The 17,737-nt window shown below is 50.1% G+C and overlaps 1 protein-coding gene across 3 annotated transcripts in view; it reads right to left on the reverse strand.

Annotated features, from left to right (window-relative positions):
• CRACR2A (calcium release activated channel regulator 2A) overlaps positions 1–17,737 on the reverse strand; it is a 198,735-nt gene that overhangs the window by 89,325 nt on the left and 91,673 nt on the right. Inside the window, exon 1 of one of the 3 annotated variants that reach the window (XM_071210126.1) lies at positions 9,238–9,474. The exons of the other annotated variants lie outside the window; for them this stretch is intronic. The gene's annotated coding sequence lies outside the window, so the exon portion shown is untranslated. Of the gene's footprint in view, positions 1–9,237; positions 9,475–17,737 lie in introns of those variants that run through there. 3 annotated transcript variants of the gene reach the window in all.

Here is a 17,737-nt window from a genome sequence, read left to right on the forward strand (position 1 = left end):
TGGGTTCGCGTCCCAGGGCCTCCCTGTGAAGGCAGGCTCGCCCACATGCCACAGAGTGCCGCCCGGCCCGCAAGCACCATGGAGTGTCACTGGCCCACAAGCGCCGTGGAGGGCTGACTCAGCACGGTGGTGCAACAAAAAGGGAGACAAGTCAAAACACAGAAGAGCACGCAGTGAATGGACACAGAGAGCAGACAGCAAACAGGCCACTAGGTGGTGGGGGAGTAAAAAAAAAAAGTCCTAAAAAATGAAAACTAATCCATAGTGACAGAAAGCAGATGGGGAAGAGTAGGATGGAATGAACAGGAGAGGACAATTTTGGTGCAAAAAAGTCAGATATGCTCATTGCCTTGGGAAAAAAAAATGTATCTAACTGTATACCTACTATATGGGCAGTTTACCGAATGTCAACGATACATCAGTAAAGTTTTGTGTTTTTTTAAAAGTATAGGTCCAGGTCAGAAGTCAAGCCTAGACTTCCACATATCTCCCCAGGCCTCACAAATCTAGCAGGGCTCATTCCCTGGAGCCTGCTTCTGCCTTGTAAAGTCCATTCTGCCAAGCAGGAAAAGGCTGGGAATTAAGTAATTTCCACGTGAAAACTCTCAGTACTTCAGTGCAGAGAGCTACATTAACCTTAAAAACTAAGAAGCAGGGCCGAGGTGACCTGAAGACCTTTCGCCTGTAAGTCCAGCCTTTCTCTTACTCCACATCCCCTGGCCTGGCCCCCAATCTGCCCCCACAGAGCATCTGTGGGTATTTCAAGGGGAATGTAGACAAAACAACAGAAGTGCTTAGGTTTCACCTCAAAATCAAGTGGGGGAAGCAGATGTGGCTCAACTGATTGAGCTCCCGCCTGTCATACGGTAGGTCCTGGGTTCGCATCCTGGGGCCTCCCTGTGAAGGCAAGCTGGCCACGGGCCCGCGCCCGCAGAGAGCTGATGCTCATGCCGGCAGAGAGCTGGCGCAGCAAGATGACGCAACAAAAGGGAGACAAGCAGACAAAGACGAACATGCAACGAATGGACACAGAGAGCAGACAGCAAAAAAAAGACAAGCTGCAAGGGGGGGGCGGAAATAAATAAAAAGAAATCTTAAAAAAAAAATCAAGTGGAAGTGTTAGCAGAGTGCTCTGGGTTCTTGGCTATGTCGCAAACAAGAATTTAAGGACACACCATAGGGTAGGCAAGGGAGTGGAGTTCGTTAAGAAACAAGACGAGATTGTATGACTCGGCAAGGGTGCGGGCTTGCTACAGGGCGACTCACGGGCAGGGGGCCCCAGGGTAGGCATTTTCCAGGCCTTCCCCCCCCTCCCTTCGCCCTGTCAAGGGGGACCCCCAGCTTTTTGGCTGTAACAGGTACAGCTGAGTTCTCAGGCAGCGGCCTTCCCACAAGGGGTTTCCAGGGGGGGTCTCGTGGCTGTGCTCTGACCAGGGGGCTCCCAGCTCTTAAACGGCTTTATTCTGAGCAGCCGCCCTCCCTGTTTCCTATACTCACCTGCCTCGGAAGCCCTATCACGAGATCACGTCATCTATCTTGCATATGGATGAAGCCCAGGGAAGCCTACGCTCAGGGCTGGACACAGCTTTTTGCCTGGAAGATTTTTCATTAACAGACAGTAAGAGCCATAAAAGGGGAAATGGCGGGGGTATCCCCAAGGCAAAGGGAAAAGGCCATTGCAATAGGAAAAAAAGAGACAGTATTTTCTACCTGCCTGCCTCAGTGAGAGCTTACAGACCACTTTCTTCCTCCAGAATGGTTCCAAAAAAGCCTTCATACACAGATGGTAATTATCCAGCCCTTAAACATTTCCAGCAAGATTTCCCAGACTTCCAAAGTAATTCCAGCAGCTTAGTAACGGCTGCGATCAGAAAGTTCACAGATCAAACCTAAATCCCTCCTAAGGGTTCCCCTGACTCGGCTCGGTAGAAGTGGAGAGCAGCTGGCACCTCCCTCCACACCAGGCCCTTTGCAAACTTGAAAGCAGATGCTGAGTCACCCTCCTCTCCCATGAACCCCTCCTGCAGCAGACAGTTAGGAAATCAATAGCCCAAAAAGCATCTTCAGGATCCCTTCAAATCTCTTTAGTTACCCAAGCTTCCTGGGGGGAATACTCATATGCAGCAGTGCTCTGAAGTTCTACCAATTAACTTTGAGCCAGCAAAGTCACATGAAGGCAAAAAGATTGGGGTGGGGGAGTGGGGGGAATGGATGTGGCTCAAGCAGTTGAGTGCCCACCTTCCACATGGGAGGTCCCAGGTTTGGCTCCCGGTGCCTCCTAACAACAAGCAGACAATGAGCAGACATCGGGCAAAAACAATGAGCAGACAATGAACAAGAACAACAAGCAAAACAACGAGCAGACAATGAGCAAAAACAAATGAGCAGGGAGTGGGTGAGGCTCAAGAAGCTGAGCGCCCACCTCCCACATGGGAGGTCCTGGGTTTGGTTCCCAGCGCCTCCTAAAGTAAAAATAAACAGACTACAAGGGAAAAAAATCCGTGGATTTTGTCAAACTGCAGAGGGGGCAGAAGAGTTGCTGAGCAAAGGGTTTTGAAGGGAGCTCTAATGCGAACGAATGCAGATGCTCATTGTGGAATGGCACACTCTGGGCCCCCAGGAAGACACAAGTTAAGAAAGAATCGAGGGGGAAGTGGGCTTGGCCCAGTGGTTAGGGCGTCCGTCTACCACATGGGAGGTCCCAGTTCAAACCCCAGGCCTCCTTGACCCGTGTGGAGCTGGCCCATGCGCAGTGCTGATGCGTGCAAAGAGTGCCCTGCCATGCAGGGGTGTCCCCCGTGTAGGGGAGCCCCACGCGCAAGGAGTGCACCCCGTAAGGAGAGCTGCCCAGCGCGAAAGAAAGTGCAGCCTGCCCAGGAATGGCGCTGCATGCACAGAGAGCTGACACAGCAAGATGACGCAACAAAAAAGAAACACAGATTCCTGGTGCCATTGATAAGGATAGAAGCGGTCACAGAAGAACATGCAGCGAATGGACACAGAGCAGAAAACGGGGAGGGGCGGGAATAAAATAAAAAAAGAAAGAATCAAGGCCTCAGGTGGGAGATGTCGTGGCAAACCCTGAGACAAGGATCACAGTGAAAGCAGTTTATTTAGAAGGGTCAGGAAACACGGCTGGGGGAATAGGAAGTGAGACAGGGAAGGGAAGGCAGGCAGCCCAGCAGCAGTGCATTATCCAGTCAGCTCCTGGATGACCCGCTGTGGGGAACTGGGCTTAAGGGCTCCAGGAAACCCTGCAGCTTGGTGTAGAGCATGCCCATTTTCCAACCCAAGGGGCAAAGGAGCTGGGGCATTTCTATACCAAGCCCATGGTCACAGGATGCCTTTAGATCCCCCAGCATTCCAGCTGGCCATGTGTACGGAGGCTCTGGAGAACACCCCCAGGCAGTGGCACGGATCCTTGCGGCTGGAAGTTGCCAGAGCTCATGGAAGTGGTCAGACCCCAGTGATGTGGGCGGGCAGTGGCAGCATCTGCTACAGGGTAAGGGGTGTGGGGAGACGAGAGCACCCGGGCCGTGCGCATGGCAGAGTGCACAGGCTGGAACCCTGCTTTTTATTAGGGAGAGAATGTGGGTGGTGGGGTGGGGGAGGCTGGAGGACAGAGCAGAGAAAGGAAGACCATGGGACTCCAACTCTCTTTGTCCTCACGGAAAAGAGGGGCCCCACTCTACTTTAGCAGCGGGAAGGCAAGAAAGAAGAGTGGTAAGAGCCACATTTTCCTAGGTTCAAATCCTGGCTCCATCACTTCCTGGCTGTTTGACCTTGAGCAAATTAGTTAACCTCCCTATGCCTCAGTTTCCCCATCTGTAACATGCCGACAATGACCATACCTACTTCATAAGGCTGATGGGCAGACTAACCAAATTAAAATAAAACACATAGAGCACTTGGAAACCCTTTCTGGCACATAGTAGGCTGTTGGTAAGTCAGCTGCCAGTTAATTTTCTAAGGCATTTTTCTGTATTATCCTTTCTTGTTAAAAACTGATTGTGAGATGACTCCTTGGGAGGTTAATGAAATAACGAGAGGCATATAAACTCATAAGGCCACAAACACTTTGCACCCGGCATTTTAAAAAGAACTCTTGCCCCTTTGATCAGTCATTCCTGGGTGAGGCTGCCAGGACTGGCTGTCTTATTTCTCTTGGATCCATGAAAATCTCAGCTTCCAAGAGGTTAAGTGACTTGTCCCAGGTCACGAAGCAAGCAGGGCTGTGACTCAAACTTACCACTCCCAAGAGGAAAGAGGAAAGACTGGTTCGTAAGGGATCTGCATTTGTTTTCTGGACCTTAACAAAGGCAAGTTTTTCCATTCCTTCTCCCTCCTGCAAGAACACTTTCTTTGGGTCCTTTCTTCTGTCACTATTGGATGTGCCTTCAGGGCCTTGTTCGAAGGCACCTCTCTGAGACCCTGATCACCCCGCCGGGACCGCTTTCCTCCTCCCCTGTACCTCTGAGTACTTACTTCCTTTCTTGTTGATTTTTAAATTTTATTTTAGCAGCTTTAACTGGGCCACACAATTGACCCATTTAAAGGATACAATTCAAGGCTTTTAGTATATTCATAGAGTTACGTGATCATTACCACAGTCAATTTTAGAACATTTTTATCACCCCCAAAAGAAACCTGTACCACTTAGCCACTGCCCCACAATCCCCCCTTTCCTCTAGTCCTAGACAATCACAAATCTATTTTCTATCTCTATAGAGGTGTCTATTCTAGACATTTAATATGTATGAAGTCATATGGTATGTGGTCCTTTGTGACTGACTTCTTTCACTCAGGGTACCGCTTTCACAGTTCACCCATGCTACAGTATGTATCAGTACTTTATTCCTCTTTATGGCTGAACAATATTCCATTTATGGAATACCAAATTTCATTCATCTGTTCATCAGTTGATGAACACTTGGGTTGTTTTCACTTTGGGGCTATTAAGAATTATGCTTCCATGAATATTCATGTGCAGGTTTTTGTGTGGACATATGTTTTCACTTCTCTTGGGACTATACCTAGGAGTGGAATTGCTGGGTCTTATGGTAACTCAATGTTTAACCTTTTGAGGAACTGCCAAACTCTCTTCCTGTCTCTGTCATGCTTTAGGCATTAGGACAGACTGCTTTGCTGGCTTGTTAGTGTTTCAAGCATACATGATATGTTTTATTTCTCCCTTGAAGTCAGAGGCTCCATCTCAATAATTCTTAGTAGGTGTGAAATTAATATTTGATCATTTCAATGAATAAATGTCCGACCAATTCCCGGCCTGGTACCTTGCATGTAACAGATGCTCAATAAACACATGTTGGCTGCTTAAATGACCCTTGAGAGTGAATCAGAGAGTAGCCGTGTGATGGTAAATATTTAACAACCAGGTCTCTGGGGGTGAGGTAGAGAGGGAAGCCCTGATTTGTACCATCTGCCGCTTCCCATGGTGTAAATACTCCCACCCTCTGTCCAGGGTGTCCTGAGAGGGGAACTCTGCACCCCAGGGCTTTTTGAACGGGCGAAAGTGGCTGGTGCCACTGTATTCCACACGGGAGGGCCCAGGATGAAACCCATCCCGACCAAACGTCGGGGTTTCACGGGTGAACTGCCAGTTATTCAGAGCTGTGCCCCTCCTGTGCCCCCTCTGGTGAGGCCAGGACAGTGAGGAGCAAAGACAGACCCTGAGCTGCTGTCCAGAGCCCCATTCACCACCCCAGTCCTCCAGCTCAAAGCATTTGGCACCAGATCCAAACCAGTCCAGGGAGGAGACTTTGCCTTCTCTGTGTGAGATTGCTATTGGCTTCTTTGACAAATGGGGCAGGGGGCTTTGGACAAATGTCACCCCTGAGCTGACAGACCTCTTACCAAGGCGGAAAAGGACACCTGGGCTCAAGGCCAGGCTGCCTGAGTCCTCCACCCTCGCTTACCGGCTCGTGACCACTGTCCAGGTTCTTAAGTGTCCTCTCACTTTCCTCAAATGGGGGTGGGGGCAGGTGCCTTCCAAGTGTTCCCTATTAGGGAAATCAAGTTGGCTTTGATGATATTCTAATCAAACAAACTAAGAAACAAAAAAGCAAAACACAAAAAAAGTATGACTTGAAGAGATGCAGTCAGGAGGCCCGTCCATTTGCCTCTCCCACTCCAGGCCACCCCGAGGGCGAGTGTGCCCCACTCAGCCGGCATCAAGGGGCCCGTGTGCCTTTGAGAAGGGCGATCTGACCATTCTGCCGCCTGCTGTAGCTTATGCAACTGCTTCATCTCGCATCCTTTCTCCTCAAATTAGGTCCAATTTCCTTTTCTAGCCTCCAGGGAGACAGGGAACAGCTGTCTCCTACCTCTGTAAAATAACTCTTCCAGGACTGGACAACTATTATTAAACATTCCCCTTCACACGTCTCTTGTGCTATTATCAGCTTCAGGAAAGGCCCTTGGTAATGGTTTGAGGTCTCCGTGAGACAGTTGCTGTTCACCCTAATTCCTGTAGTAATTAGTGGCTGTAAGCCACTTTGAAGATAAAAGGCATTTCATAAGAGCTAAGTCCTATTGTGATTAGCTTCCCAATATTTCCCTGCCGATGCTGATGGGCACATCAAAGCCTAACACAGCCACAGCATGATATCTGGTGGTTAATTAGACATATTTCAAGGTGGCTGGTATATATTAAAGAAACTGCTGCAAAATTTATCAACATTTTAAAAGTGCCTGCTTTCTTCCCAACAGGAACAAGCTCTTTTCAAAAGGCTGTCAGTATTGATGCCTGCAAGACAAGCACCCCGGAGAGGTCCACGTGCTCTGGGCCTGGAAGAGAAAGCCGCGGCGACCACACCTGGCTTGGCTGGATGTTTTATCATTGTCAGCATGAGCCTATAGATCCTATCGTGTTTGATTTATTTGTTGTGTTTTGTTTTTGCGATCATTCTGAATATAAGCAATAAAGTAACACTGTCCCCTCTTTACAGATGAGGAAGTTGCATAAGATCATGGGCGTTAGAGGCATGGAAACGCTGTAGTATAAGGCGGGCACAGCGGAGGCTGCTGGCACTGTCGAGGCTCCACCCAGCTCCCAGATTTGTGCACCCCCTGCCAACCTCTGGGTGTCTTTGCTTCGGACTCCCAACACTGGTGACTCTCAGAAGGCTGGCCCTTGGGCTGCAGGAGCCACTGTGCCCACGCGGGCAGAGCCGGAAGTGCCCCGATGTTCCCCGCCCCCTCCAATGGCTGACTGGCGCAGAGCTGAGAAAGCCCAGTTCCCTGCGTCTACAGGGGACAAACTCTGAGGTGTAACTTCCACCTCAGAACACTCTTGTGGGACCAGCTGGGGCTGGAACTGCGCCTGAGGGAGCGCCCCACCTGGCCCTTCCCCCCTGCCTTTTCCTATCTGTGGCAGTTTGACATAGCTATAAATTCCAAAAATAGATACTGGATTATGTTTGTAAACTGGTCTGAACCTGGGCATGATTCAGTTATGATTAGGGCTTTGATTGGGCCACATCAGTAGGGTGTTGAGTCCCTGCCCCTTGGTGGGTGGGGACTCACAGGTAAAAGGCATGGCAAGGGACAGAGTTGAGGGTTTCCGATGTTGGGGTTTTGATGTTGGAGTTTGATGCTGAAGCCTTAAGCTGGAGCCCCAGGATGTCACCACACAGAGAAAAGAGAAGCCAGCCCCAGGAAGGGAGGTCCTGAGCCAGGAGAAGAACACGAAGGAATAGAGACAGCTCCTTAAACACAGAAACCCCAGAGAGAGAGACAGAGCCGTTCACCTGACATTGAACTGACCTTGTGGAGAAAACAGAAGAGCTGAGCCCAGAGGAACCCAGGAAGCCTGAACCCTTGCAGATGTCAGCAGCCATCTTGCTCCAACACATGGAAATAGACTTTGGTGAGGGAAGTAACTTATGCTTTATGGCCTGGTATCTGTAAGCTCCTACCCAAATAAATACCCTTTATAAAAACCAACCAATTCGTGGTATTTTGCATCAGCACCCCTTTGGCTGACTAATAACACCGTCCTTCCGGGAGCACTTCCTTAATAAAGCACTTGCATGTGGGCCCTCGTTCTCTGGATCTGCTTCTGGGGAACCTGACCCACGACAACTCCCTTGACTCAAAACTAATGAGAACATTTTGCATATTTTCTATTGAATACATTCTCCCAGATGCCCTTAGTTCCAAACTTCCTCTTATGAGTTTCCAGCCCTAAGTATATATCTCTTTGGTGCCTGCCCCATACCCCCAACTCTTCGCTCTTATCTCTAAGACCCACTTCCCCTTGGATCACAATGTTCCAGCTGCTTCCAGAAACACCGACCCCTGGGCTCTGCCCAGCCACGAGGAAAGCACTGAGCCAGGCAGATGCCATGGGAGATACAAAGATAAAATATATAAGTCTGCTCCTTTCCTCAATGAGCGGACCAACTAGCAGGGGGGTAAGATACAATAATGGAGGTAGAGGACGTGATAAGAGCCATATACTTGTATACATCAAAAACCACAGGGACACGCAACTCTCAGAGGAGCACCCCAGAGTGAAGTCACCTTCCAATAACTCTCCACACCATTTGATCCTGGCTTACTGACTTCAGTTTTGAAGCAGAAGCTACACTCAAATGTTTAAGATTGAGGTAAACCCGAGAGTGTGAATGATCCAGTAAAGAGGGGCTTACATTTAATTCTGGTTTGCATTATTTTTAAAAATAGTAACATCTCCAGAAATAGTTTTGCAGAGGCTAAGTAATTTGTCCTAGGAAACAGCTAATTAGTAATATTTTGGCTTCAATCTTAAATCTCACTGGCTCTTTAAAATCTCAGTTTCTTTATCTGCAAAATGGAGCTAATGATTCTGACTTCGCAGAATTGTTGTGAGGATTAAACAAAATAATGTGTGCAGCATATAAGAACAGCTGGTGCAAACCACAGTAGGTGCTTTATTGTCATTATTATAATTCCCAAAGAGTATTTTGTGTGTAGTTTTACGGCTCTTAATACACATTACCAAACTGCTTTCCAAAAACGTTAAACAAAGCTATGACAGCCCTGACAAAGGGCTCTCTCTAGGATGCAGACCGGATTGTGCCTTCTCATTGCTTTCGGGATAAACTGTAAACACGTCGGACCACCAACACCTGCTTAGATTTCTCTTCTCCCACCCCACCACATCCTCTTCCCTGCAGATTATTTCCTATCCTCTCAGCTCTTAGGTGCCTTGGCACATTCAAACAGAGTGTTGCTCACCTGGCATGCTTATCCCCTCGTCTGTGCCTGGCTAAATCCTACTCAAACGTAAACTTCATCCCAATGGCGCTTCCTCCGGGAAGTCATCCTTGACCTCAGTCTGACATACTGCTCTTCTTCTCTTCCACCGTCTCCCAGGCTTCCCTCTGCTGTAGGAATTATCCACGATAGAGATTCACTCGTTTATCCTGCCCCATCATAGGTGAGCACGCATAAGCACAAACTGCAAACACTTCGAGAGAAGGGACCATGTCTCATTCCCTGCCCTTAGCAGAATATCTTGCACATCGATGAAGCTAAATAAATAAATCTATGTAAAAGAAAGAATAAAAGAATGAATGCAAACCCATGCTCTCTCCTCCGAGCTGAAGCAGAAAATCAAACCAACAACCTGTTTAGCATAAAAGGCGCTAAGCTGAGATGGGGCAAGGGACCACCCAAAGGGCTAGATTCAGACATGTTCTCCCAAGTCACAGTCCTGGGAGAATCACTGAATTTAGATAGCATATTAGTATCATGAATTTTAGTGGCTGGAAGCAAATGAGAGAACAGGGACAGCAGAGAATCCAGCCTGCAGAGACAACCCTACTCATCATCTGAGCCCACAGTTTCCAGCCACTGTCCCATCCAGCCTCCAGCTGAGTTTCCTCCGCATTCCCCATCCTTGATCTGCCCCAGGCCCCTCTTTCCAGAGGCCAGGAGCAATGTGGTGCTGTAGGGAGGTTCTGACCAGCATCAAAGCTCAGGTTCAAGTGCTCTCTTCAGTATCATGTGACCGTGGGAAGCAGGCCCTTTTCTCTGAAAAAGTGGGGCTGTTTCCTCCCAGGCTCCCCCGCTGGAGGGGTACCTGATGAGACAGTGGATGTGAGCAGCGGGGCTGCAGACACACTCGCTAGGGGAGCTGTCAGAGAGCGGGGGAAAGAGCAGGAGGGAGGGAACACGCTCCATGGAGGCATCTCCCGGGTGGGGGAAGGGGCTGTGGAGGGGCCAGGCCACAGAAAGGCCAGCGAATGTTCCAGGCGCTTCTGCCAACATGTATAAAAGCTGGAGAAACAGACCTTTCTCAGACCAACTCTGGGGATAGCCACTTATTCACCATCTGCCCCGAGGGGGTGGAAGAGAGCCCTGCCATCAAGTATTTAAGAAACAATGTTCTCAGTAGGGCTGAGAAGCAATGGCGGGTCTAATGAGCTCAGCTTCTCAGACCCGAGGTGCAGATCCCCATGAATATGAAAAGCAGCGCCAAAGGCGTGCACACCGGCAGGGCCCCACGACGAGGATGAAGTGGTAATGTGCTTGGCAGCGTGTCCACCTTGTGTTGCCTCCCTCTCCTCGCGGGCCCGGCTCAGTGGACAGGTATTTCTTTACATCTGGAGGACAATTCCGCTCCTGGGGATTGGATGCTACCCACCTTGGGAACACAAGAGATGAATCACACCTTGTTTTTCTCTGGAGATCACAGTGGCAGGTTTTTGGGGGACAGAATTTGGGGAAAACGTTCCTCTCAGTAGGGCTGTAAGGCTACAGAAGAAAACAGGCCTCTCCCACCCACCTTCAGGTGCTGGAGAGGAGGAGGATGGTGGCAGGAGAGCAGTGGGAAGTCAGCGGCGCAAGCCAAATCCTGAGCGCACATGCAGCCCAGTGCCTGAGAAGGGGCCCCAGGTCTAGCTGGACAACCCTTCCCAGAAGCCTCGGCTCTTGGCAGTAGTCCTGAAGCTTTCTGCATCCATTCCCAGATACTGTCTGCACTATGGCAGCTCAGCCTGGAGGAGAGAGATGCAGAACTGTGGCCAGAAGCACACACTACCTAAGAAAGACATGCATAAGGAATTTATAGGAAGCCTAAGGATCCTAAGGAGAACAGGCTGACAGGCTGGAGAAGGAACAGACTTTGGGGGAAGATGGACTTCCTTACCTAGGGCAGTTGGACTGTGAACACGGAAAGGAATTTTGTAGACTGCCTTGGCCAAGTGTTAAGTAGCACGATGTGAGCGTGGGCTTGAAAATTACGGGAGGTAGCAGCAGCAATAGCCAACGGGAATGGAATTTATAGCTCATACTGTATGCTAAGGCCAAAACCCAAACCCTCACGAGAGCTGACGGAGCAGATGGACGCTGCCAGTGAATGTGGCCTCTGCGCGGCTCCTAGGCACAATTCATTTGAGGCCAAGTGTTCGTGGTGCTTCCTAGACTGTATGAGGCAGCACAGCACTCGGGGTTCACGTAGTCGATGAATATTTGCTGAGCATCTTCTCGGGGCAGGTCCTGTTTGAGGTGCCAAAGAGGCAGCAATGGGCAAAACTGAAAGGCTTTTGTCCTCACGGAGCTTATGTGTTAATGGGGAGAGACGAACAATAAATATATAAGGCCAGGAAGCACTTTCAGATAGCGAAAAGTGCTGGAAGGAGATGGTGCCTCCCTAAGCCACCTCTTGGTACCCTGCTGGCACCACTTCCCAGGACGCCAGGAGCAGCCACGTGCGGAGGTGCCACCCTCTAGTGGCTTCCCGGGCAGCAGCCTTCAACAGCCACGAGGTGGGAAAACGTGAGGAGGAAGATGCTCTGCCCTGCCCCCAGCTGCTGATGCCAGGAATCTAAGGTCAAATGCATTTAGAGGAGGAAAAAAAAAAAGATTTAAGGCTATACACAAAATGCTATTTCTGGATGGTTATCTCAGAGATGATTTTTCATTTTCTTCCAAATTCTCTAGTACTTTTGTTATTACAATCTATTCCTTTTGCAGTAAGGGGAAATTTTTTAATGAGAAGATTGGCCTAGCTAAACCAAATTAATGAGAAATACATTTGGACAGGTAGGCAGGGACCAGATGTTAGGGCAATAAATGACACCTCACCTTCAACAGTTACAAGACTTTCTCCGGAATACACAGAAAATCAACCTTGGTGCAGGAAAATGCCTGACCCAGGCCCCTGACTGCCGTTATTCCACACGGCTGACAGAGGTCAGCCTCACTTATCCTTATGGCCGAGGCTTTCAGGAAGCCACCGCGTGCCGCAGGCGCTGACTCTGTGCTGCCTGCTTGCCCTTGCCTACAGAGCCCAGGCTGCTTCATTCAGATGGCATGTTCTGAATGAGGCTTTACCGATCCACCCCGCCCCAACTTCTAGGCATTGTGCGAGGTGCTCTGAAGACAGCCGGGAACGATAAAAGAATATACAGTACAAATTGCAGTGACTGCAGTGAAAGAAAAGTAAAGGGTATGATGTGTGCAACGAGCATCAGAGGAAGTTGCTTTGGTTTGGGCACTGGGCCTTCGCACAGTATTGAGCAATGCACTGATGCCGAGAACCCGAGGTAGACCAGGAAGACACTCTAGGTAGAGGCTGAGCTCAGTAGAGACCAGCCTGGCTCTCAGTAGAGACCAGCCTGGCTCTCAAAGAGCGTATATTCTGGATGGAGAGACAGCACTCAGAGCCAAGTGGGAAGTTCATTAAGAGCATGACATGGGGAAGCGGATGGGGCTGAAGTGATAGAGCTTCTGCCTATAATATGGGAGGACATGGGTTCGATTCCTGGGGCCTCCTGATGAAAAAGAAGAAGAGAAAGTGTGCCCGCACAGCAAGCCAGTGCCCACGTGAGTGCCCATAGTGAGCCAGTGCCCACGTGAGTGCCCAGAGTGAGCCAGTGCCCACGTGAGTGCCCGCGTGGTGAGCCAGTGCCCGTGTGAGTGCTCACGTGGTGAGCCAGTGCCCGTGCGAGTGCCTGCACGGTGAGCCAGTGCCCACGTGAGTGCCCAGAGTGAGCCAGTGCCCACGTGAGTGCCCGCGTGGTGAGCCAGTGCCCACGCGAATGTCCACGTGGTGAGCCAGTGCCCACATGGTGAGCCAGTGCCCACGCGAATGTCCACGTGGTGAGCCAGTGCCCGTGCGAGTGCCTGCGTGGTGAGCCAGTGCCTGTACAAGTGCCCACGTGGTGAGCCAGTGCCCACGTGAGTGCCCGCGTGGTGAGCCAGTGCCCACACGAGTGCCCATAGTGAGCCAGTGCCCACGTGAGTGCCTGCATGGTGAGCCAGTGCCCACGTGAGTGCCTGCGTGGTGAGCCAGTGCCCACGCGAGTGCCCACAGTGAGCCAGTGCCCACGTGAGTGCCTGCGTGGTGAGCCAGTGCCCACGCGAGTGCCCATAGTGAGCCAGTGCCCACATGGTGAGCCAGTGCCCGTGCGAGTGCCTGCGTGGTGAGCCAGTGCCCACGCAAGTGCCTGCGTGGTGAGCCAGTGCCCACATGGTGAGCCAGTGCCTGCACAAGTGCCTGCATGGTGAGCCAGTGCCCCACGCAAGCGAGTCACACAGCAAGATGATGGCACATCAAAAGAGAGACAAGGGTTGGGAAACGGACTTTGGCCCAGTGGTTAGGGCGTCCGTCTACCACATGGGAGGTCCGCGGTTCAAGCCCCGGGCCTCCTTGACCCGTGTGGAGCTGGTCCATGTGCAGCGCTGATGCGCGCAAGGAGTGCCGTGCTACACAGGGGTGTCCCCCGCGTGGGGGAGCCCCACGCGCAAGGAGTGCACCCATAAGGAGAGCCGCCCAGCGCGAAGGAGGGAGCAGCCTGCCGAGGAATGGCGCCGCCCACACTTCCCGTGCCGCTGACGACAACAGAAGCGGACAAAGAAACAAGACGCAGCAAAAAGACACAGAAAACGGACAACCGGGGGAGGGGAGGGGAATTAAATAAATAAAAATAAATCTTTAAAAAAAAAAAAAAAAAGAGAGAGACAAGGGGAGAGCCAAGGTGAAGCACAGCAGAGACCAGGAACTGAGGTGGCACAACTGACAGGGAACCTCTCTCCCCATCAGAGGTCTCCAGGAGCAAATCCTGGTGAATCCTAAAAGAGAGAAAATGAGAAGAACAACCCAGACAGCAGAAACACCAGGGCAGGAGGAGGGGAAGGGAGGGAAATAAATAAATAAAATCTTAAAAAAAAAAAAAAATCACATGCGGATACAATAAAGACCCTCTATGGGACCAGCTGGAGTTTACCAACCAGACAATCAGAGATGGCACAATCCATCCCATAATTGTCACCAGAAGAGGTCACAGAAGGCTGGAAATGGGGAAGAAAGGGCCCATCCTCCCAGAAAATATGAAGCTCGTCATGCAAGGCAGGGGGTGCCTGAGGGACTGACACATTATGGGATGTGAGAAGTGGGTCCGGGGGGGAGGGGGCTGCAATGGTCGGGAAAGACTTGGGTGGAGGAGGTGGGACTTCAGAGAGTGAAGGGACCTGGAATGTTCTTCAAGGAAATCCCATTTAGGAAGGGCGCGAGGAATGCCCGGGAAACCCGCGGCAGCCTGTGAGCCTTTTCTCCCCCTGGCCTCTCACCCGTCCTGGGGCCCCTCCATCATGCCCGCAGGCCCCTAAGCGTCTCCCTAACCGTGCTCAGCAGAGTAGCGTGCTGCTGGCAGCCAGGGCCGAGCATCGAGACCCAGCTCAGCACAGGCAAGCGGGCAAATGCTCTCAACACCTAGCTAACTAGCTCACCTGCACACGGGATTTCTACGGCAATAGATCCACAAGCCAAGCTCCAAACTTTCAGCTGCTGGGACCCAGTGAGGACGGAAAATTCAAGTCAGGTTATGTTCTCAGTTGCCATTTGATACTACTGCAAGCTGGGCTCGGGTGAACTCCCTGGACACGCCATCAACTCGGAGATAATAACAGCAATAACCAGACAGGGATGATAGAACACTTTTACATGGGGCTGTAAAGCCTACAAAGATGACTGAGATCCATGCATATCTCTTATGAGTTAATATCTTATTTGCGACATATGTAAGCTATTACATGGCTTTCAAAGATGGTGCTGTCTTATCTGTAATAAGGACACTCTGCGGTTACGGATACCGGATGACAGCTGGTGAAGGGCTGGGCCTGGGGATGCCAGTGTCTCACAAATACCTTTCCACCCCACACTTAATCATCCTCAGCGATGCCTTCTTCTCCAAAGCATTTCGACTTGACAGCGTGCCCTCTGAGTGCATGAAGCGAGCCTTCGACCAAGACTCAGGGAATCTGTGTTTACTTCTCTTGTGACCCTGGATGGATCTCACTGTGTTTTAAGAATTCTAGGCTTTGACTTTAAACAGCTGTGGGTTCAATTCTCAGGTCTGCCACTTTCCACCCGTCAGCAGCTTGCCTAACCTCTCTGAGCCCGTTTTCTCCTCTGTTCAACATGGATAGTAAAAATAGTACCCACCCCGTAAAGTTGTTGTGGGGTGGGGACTCTAAGTTACAGAGTGGGTGAGGTGTTTAGCACAGGGCCTGGCTCGTCAGTGTCCAGGAAGTGCTAACTATCCTTATTGTTATTATTTTGTTATACTTCATCTCCTCTCCCGTCCTTCTTGCACTGAAAGGGGCTCTCCAATCAAGATTTCTTTGCATCCCCCAAATCAATGATTTGCTTGTTTAAGGGCTCTCTTTGATTGTACTTGGTTTTAGATGCTTTTCATCAGAAGCCAAAACTGCAGGCTTTTTCCTTGATCTTGTAACGAAATCCCCTCAGAGATATTTAATTCTGGAAATTGCTTCTGCTATGCCACATACCCTTTAAATAAAAAAGGCATCTGAACAGCAAACATTCCCACCCTATTCAAATAAAAGTCTCAGCCGGCAAATGGGCTTGCTTCCCTTCTAGCTGCTTCTACAGTTCCACTGCTAGCCATCCACATGACTTTCCTACATTTTTCTCCCCAAATGGAAGGTAAGCCACCTCCCGCCAGCCTCTCATGCTTCCCACATATGGCTTGCAGGGACCCTGATGCACACTCACACTTCTTCCTGCTTCTACTCCCCTGAAGCCCTGGCTCTCGTGGGCTCTGCTTCACCTTAAACCTGCTAAATGAATTCCCCTCCTGACCTGGCCCCAGCCTCCCCACACTGAGGGTTTTGGAAAAGAGCCTGCATAATCTCCACTTCCAGCTCAAGAGCCTCTTGAATTTTAATCTAAGAAAAGAGTATTTTAGAGCCAAAACTGACTTTTCAAAGAAGAAAGTCTTACCCACTCCCCTTGGGTGAAACGCCAACCCTGTTTGTGAACAGAAAGGATTAAAAGGAAAAAAGGGAGATGTGCCAGAATCAACTGTGTCATTCTAAAGCAAGTCAAAGGACCTCAGTCGTGTAACGGGGTTAGAGTTGCTTCTGGACGCAGCGCGATGCAGAACACACTCCATCCCTGGCGTGCGGCTCAGCCACCTGTTGCATCATTTTGGCTTCTGGGTCCCTTTCTCCAGCGGCTCAGCAGGGTGGTTGGCTGGCCAGCGCTTACCACGTGCTCAGGGGTGGCGTGTGGAGTTTTAAATGAGCAGCAAACCCAGGACAGCAAATCTTCTCCTTTAAATATTAAGTGCTGAGTTCCAAAGCCAAACAAATTCACCTATTTGTTCTATTCAGCTAGTATGTATGAATGCCTCCTGGTGCAAGATGCTGTGCTAGGTGTCAGGGATGAAAAGTGACTGACACGCTGCCCTGACCCTTAAGGAGCTTACAGTCTAACCGGACGGGATGGCTGTGACAAAGGACAATGGAAGGTAGAATGAGGAGAGGGCAATAAGAAGTGTGTGTGTGTGTGTGTGTATGTGTGCACGCACACGCTGAGAAAAGACTGGGAGGTAATACCCCGCAGTGTTAGTATAGGTGATTTATATTCTTTTTTTTTACTGCTTTCTATATTTTACAACTTTTTAACAATAAACATATATTACTTAAATAATAAATTTTTTTTTTCTAAAGAAAAATATGACAGCTATAAAGGAAAATGATGTGGGTGAAAATCGACTTGCTGGAGGATGGCGTATGTCACTGGCCCTGGAGGAAGGTAGAACTGGGCAGTGAGGAGAGGAAGGAGGCAGCTTCGGGCAAAATGACCAGCGTGCACTATCCCCCAGGGCTGTTGAGAAGCAGAGGGTGCCGGAAGTGCAGGATGTGTTTGGGAATATACGAGTAAGAGAACAGTAGGCATGGACACAAGGGTAGAGTGAGAAGAAGGGCTGGAAGCGGGCAGGGCTGGAGGGCCCCGGAGGTAATGCCAAGGAGACAGGTTGCTTATTCCCTGTGTCCCCACGGCCCTAGGCATTTGCTGCTGATACATAGCTCAACACTGCCTTGAACTTGGTTACACACGTCTAGCCCCAGCTGAATGTGCGGCATGGTCTGGGACCACAGCTCATTCGTCCCGTAACCAGAGGACCCAGCACAACAATATCCACATAACAGGAATCAATAAATTCTTCCCGGACCTTCAAAGGAGTTGATTCCGTATTTGGTAGGTAATAAGGAGTCATCACTGGTTCCAGGAATCTAACATGCTTGAGGCAGTTGCATGCATCAGGTACTGTGCTAGGTGCACAACTGGGGTGTCTTAACTGATCCCATGACCTGTCAGTATCCTGAGGGATACTGTCAGCCCTCATTTACACACAAGACTCAGAAAGGTTAAGTAACCAGCCTAAGGTCACACAGCTAGGAATTGAAGAAGCCAGGACAG

This window comes from Dasypus novemcinctus, chromosome 20 (genome assembly GCF_030445035.2).
Source record: "Dasypus novemcinctus isolate mDasNov1 chromosome 20, mDasNov1.1.hap2, whole genome shotgun sequence".
In the NCBI taxonomy this organism is placed as follows: domain Eukaryota; kingdom Metazoa; phylum Chordata; class Mammalia; order Cingulata; family Dasypodidae; genus Dasypus; species Dasypus novemcinctus.